Source organism: Apium graveolens, chromosome 3, assembly GCF_009905375.1.
Source record: "Apium graveolens cultivar Ventura chromosome 3, ASM990537v1, whole genome shotgun sequence".
NCBI classification, from domain to species: domain Eukaryota; kingdom Viridiplantae; phylum Streptophyta; class Magnoliopsida; order Apiales; family Apiaceae; genus Apium; species Apium graveolens.
This window is the reverse complement of record NC_133649.1, coordinates 57513677-57518933: the sequence shown is the minus strand read 5'-3', so window position 1 is coordinate 57518933 and position 5257 is coordinate 57513677. Positions and strand designations below refer to the sequence as shown.

At 37.3% G+C, this 5257-nt stretch overlaps 1 non-coding gene across 1 annotated transcript; it reads right to left on the bottom strand.

Moving 5' to 3' along the window:
• Positions 1-4817: 4817 nt before the first annotated feature.
• On the bottom strand, positions 4818-4924 carry LOC141715618 (small nucleolar RNA R71). Its single transcript, XR_012572374.1, has one exon. It is a non-coding gene; the product is annotated as a small nucleolar RNA R71 (small nucleolar RNA).
• Between the last annotated feature and the right edge of the window lie 333 nt (positions 4925-5257).

Below are 5257 nucleotides of genomic sequence, written 5' to 3'. Positions count from 1 at the left end.
ATAATGCTTTATTTTATGACAGATGGGAGAGTATTCCAGATAAAAAAAGAATGCAGTTCGGTTGAAGTATTATGAAGAACTGAAACATGTTTTATTTCTACTTCAAGTGAAGAACAGGTCAACAGATGGTGCTGCCAGGATACTTAATATCTGATATTCAAAGGCAGAAGAAAATTTATTGTGTAAAAGTCTGACAGACCATGTTATCCAAAGTATCGGAGCTCACAATGGTGATTTAGTTGAGATGAAGCCCAATACCGCCAAGATCACTATTTTTCTGGGTATTAAGGGTGTTGAATTTAATCTGGAATCTGACAAAGCTTATCTGATCAGACTGGATCAGGAAATAAGGAAAGCAAAGATTAATGATCTCAGGGCTGCTATCTTTCAGATAAGAGAAGATACAGCTGAACTTAAAGATGCTAAAAGGAGGATGATAAATGAACTTGAATATGCTGAGAGAACTCTTCTGAAGAACTATCTCAGAACAACTCCTGACATTTAAGAGATCAAACACTGAAGCCAAGTCGAGGACTACAACTGTTAAATTTTGAAGGATATACAGGCTAAAGCTGATATCAGACTTTAAGAAAGGTAAAAGCAACAAGGACTGTGAGTTATAGTTATTTAGTCAAATTCTCATATGCATTTGTACTTAATGTTTTTGACATCATCAAATATCTATTGAACTTGTATATTATGCTAATTTACAAGTTGGGGGAGATTATTAGATATATTTGTGATGTCATGTCTAATAATGATTTGTGTTTAGTTTTCAGATCGTAACTAACAGGAAAAATCAGGAATTAACTGGAAATCAGTACTTATACTGAAGTCAGAACTTAAGATATCAGAACTTAAGTTATCATAACTTAAGATATCAGAAGATATTCATCAGAAGATAATATCAGGACTTAAGAAGACTTTCAGATAAGAAAGGCGACTGATTGAAGGGAAAGAAGATCAAGACTAAAATAAGAAGAAATATGCATGGAGAAGAATTCTATGAAGAATAGAAGACTTGGAGGAAAAGATAACTAATTGATATATTTTAGGATACATAATTATATTCGATATCAATTAGAGATTATCTTGTAACTGTGTGGTATATAAACACAGCATAGGGTTTACACTAGAAGTGTTATCATTATCGAGAATATTATTCATTGTAACCCTAGCAACTCTCGTGATATTTGTTCATCATTGAGAGAGAACGGTTCCATTGCAATACTATTTTATTAATAAGATTATTCTTTTTTACATACTTGTGTTTTTAATTCGATTTGATTGTATTATACACTGTATTCAACCCCCTTCTACAGTGTGTGTGACCTAACAATCCATCTAGCTCACTCCTCAAGATAATCGTGGGTGGCATACTCATTAATAGCTCCATATAACCTAGTAGCAGCTATCCTTTGGAATAACTAAATTTTCTCTCTAGGTTCCTTCCCACCTTTCTTAATACCTCGTATATTCACCATATATTGTAGCTCTAGAATCCATCCTCATAGGTGTTGTTACTTCATAAAACGAGTTTTAAATGGAGGTTATAGAACATGGTGTAGAGTAGATATGAAAGATGTGCACACAACTGAATATCCGGTAGAACTAGAATCAGCGTGTGGGGAATTCTCGAATCGGTATCCTCGCATCGGGGGATGATATAATAGTTTGAAAAGGTGCAATCGCCGCCACATGAGGTGACATGGAATGAAGGCTCTGAATGATCAGATTATCCAGGGATAAAAGAATCTTCCATCGCTGCCATCTGAAAATTGCATCGCTAGATAAGGATGTCAAATCTCATCACGGATCGCACTAAAACCTACTATTTGGTCGCACTCAACCTCTCGACGTTCTATTTCTCTATTTCTTAATTCTAATCTTACTCTCTACCCATTTCTGACAATCTAGGCTTGTTTCAGTGACTTATAACCTATAGCTCTGATACCAACCTATGACTCCCTCCAAACCCGGATCAGAAGTTTGGGGCTCACAACACACACACAATATACAAACATGTATATAAAATATTATATGCATTGACCCTTCTGTACACAACCACGGATCGCAACAGGTTAAAGTATGAAAACAAACCACAACCTTAACTTTTATTATATCATACCAAATCCCAACTAGTTCAACTTACCACTGATAATAATATTGTTCTTACAATCTTACATATCTTATTTACAATGTAAAGCTCCTGCTAGCTCGATCCAACTTAACCGGAAACCCTAGCTCGCACACTGGACAGGGAATCCTCGTTACCAACACTTTCCTTTTAAACTTTGAAAGCATAAAAAGTTTTGCAAGAGTGAGCTAACTAGCTCAGCAAGTCATAATAGCAACAATTGATGTTAAACAATAATCAATTGAAGTGATTCAAAAGAATCAAGTTTCTGAATAAGCAATGATTAGAATTGGATATTCACTTTTCATTTTAAAAATCAAGGTTAGGCTGCTGATCAGTCATGCACTAACCTCGAGCAAAGCTTTCAGCTTTGCTCTATATACTGGATCTGAGGCAAACATTGGCCTATTATGACCATGAATCTGGTCCGACCACGAATCTGGTCCACATTTATAAAACCATCCAATTCTAAAACAATTCAATATGATAACCAATGTAAATCAATAAGCTGGATTATAAACAATATTTATCTTGAAGCATAGGGTGATTCATAACACCATGAAGGCATAATTGATAAGTGGCATTTTATACCACTTAGAACGTCTTAAAATAGTTAAATTGGTGCCTTGAAATCAAGTATTTTGTGTATTTGATGCGTTTTTCTAGTGTTTATGCATTTCAGGGTATTAGTTGCATTTCGGAGGAGTAATCATCAAGAATAAGCCTTGGCATGTGTTCACCATTGCGAGAGGAAAGAAAGGGGCAGATTACAGCAAAGAAACAGAGCAAACTCAGGAATTTTCCAGTAGGGTCCTAAGCGCCCGCTGAGCTATGCTGAGCGGCCGCGCAGAAGGCTAAGCGCCCGCTCAGCATAGCTGAGCGGCCGCGCAGGGTCGGGAATTTTGATAAAATATTTTAGACTTCTACTTCTATTTGGCTTCCAACTTCTATGTAATCTGAGTTTTATGGGACTATTATATAAGTAGATTTGGAGACGTTTTCACGAGGTTGGATCGTGGTATTAAGCAAGGAGCGAAGGAGATAAGGAAGAAGACCGTTTTAGCATACAACAACGAAGAGGAAGCATATTTTCTTGTGATTCTTGTTTCGTTGTAACATTGGATGCTAGTTTTCTTACTTTGAACCTAATTACTCTTGTGACGTACTCTGATTTAATATAATTAGTTTAGTTATTATTCTCTTGTGTTTGTTTATCATGATTTCATATGAACCCATGATGACGATAAGTGTTATCATGGGCTAATCGTGATCATGGGGTCGTAACGGATTTACTATGGAATTCTTTAGTTAATTGTTTGATACCTTAGTGTGTGATGATTGTATGATATCTAGTATTGGTTGTGCGTATTCGTCTTATGTGCGTCACGAACATATAAGATAGGGTGTTAATCTCTTGTGAATCGACGGTGGATCTTGAGATTTAGAACTTGCCATGCTAGCATAGGTTCATGTATGATGTACATGATTAGTGGGTAACTCTAACAGTTTTATCCGCCCTATGTAATCAAAAGGAATGACTTGTGCTTAAATCGTTATGTTGTAAATTTCTGTAGACATATAGGAACTCAACATAATTGATGCCTATTCAACTTCTATCTTAATTGTGGATGCTTGGTAGAATGGTATTAGTACAATGAAAGTTGGCTTTTATCAGTTTCGTGTTATTCGATTAATATCATCATTGTTGCATACTAAGGGTAATAATAATAACTATTGAAGGAAGTAGTAATGAAGTTGTGATCTCATGAGTGTTTTAACATTGTTAATTGAAGTGTTATTTAAGTGATTAATTAAGTAATTAATTGTAGTTAATATTTAGTCAACAATTCTAAGTGTTAGTGTCTTAAAATTGAGAAGTAATCATACGTTGGTGCGTGAGTTTAATTAAACAAATTAGTCTGAGTCTCTCTGGGAACGAACTAGAAAGTATTTTATATTACTTGTGAACGCGTATACTTGCATGTATTAGTAGCGCGTGTTTCCGCCCTAACAAGTTTTTAGGCGCCGCTGCCAGGGACTCGGCGTAATTGTTTAGTTTATGTACTTACCATCATTGGTCGTTAGGACTCAGTGATTAGGACGTAGTTGTTACTTATTGTTTCTGGTTGTGTTTCAGGTACTTTAGCGAGCGTTTATGCAAACTCGTTCTCGTACTCACAAGAGGACTTTAGATACAGCTGAGGACACAGACGAAGTTCTTGATATTCTGGAGAAGATAGATTTTGAAGATTCAGATTTAGGAACTGAGCAGAAAGAACCAGTAATCATGGGTGATCGTATTGTTTAGGCTGATACAGCTCTTATGGACTTTTCTCGGCCTAAAATTGATGACATTCAGTCATGCATTCTTCATCCGGCTATTCAAGCTAACACCTTTGAAATCAAGCGGGGCACTATTCAGATGGTGCAGAATTCTGTTTCTTTTGGAGGAGCTGCGACTGAAGACCCCAACATGCACATAAGGAATTTTGTCGAGATCTGCAGCACTTTCAAGTATAATGGCGTGACTGATGAGGCTATCAAGCTGAGGCTTTTCCCATTCTCACTGAGGGACAAAGCTAAGGACTGGTTACATTCTGAACCAGCTGGGTCCATCACTACTTGGCAAGATCTTGCGCAAAAGTTTCTTGTGAAGTTTTATCCGATGGCAAAGACTGCTGCTATGAGGAGTGCTCTTACTCAGTTTGCGCAGCAACCTACAGAATCTATGTGCGAAGCTTGGGAACGCTACAAGGAAATGTTGAGAAAGTGTCCACATCATGGAATGCCTGATTGGATGGTGATCACTGGTTTCTATAATGGTTTGGGGGCCCAATCTCGGCCCATGCTCGATGCAGCAGCTGGAGGTGCCTTATGGGCCAAAAGCTATACTGAGGCTTATAATCTTATCGAGTATATGGCTGCAAATGAGCATCAAAACCCAACTCAGAGGATGATACCCGGGAAGGTAACAGGTATTCTGGAAGTCGATGCAGCCACCGCTATTGCAGCGCAGCTTCAAGCGCTGTCGATGAAGGTTGATTCTCTAGCTATATATGGAGTTAATCAAATAGTTATAGTCTGTGAGCTTTGTGCAGGTTCTCATGCTACGGATCAGTG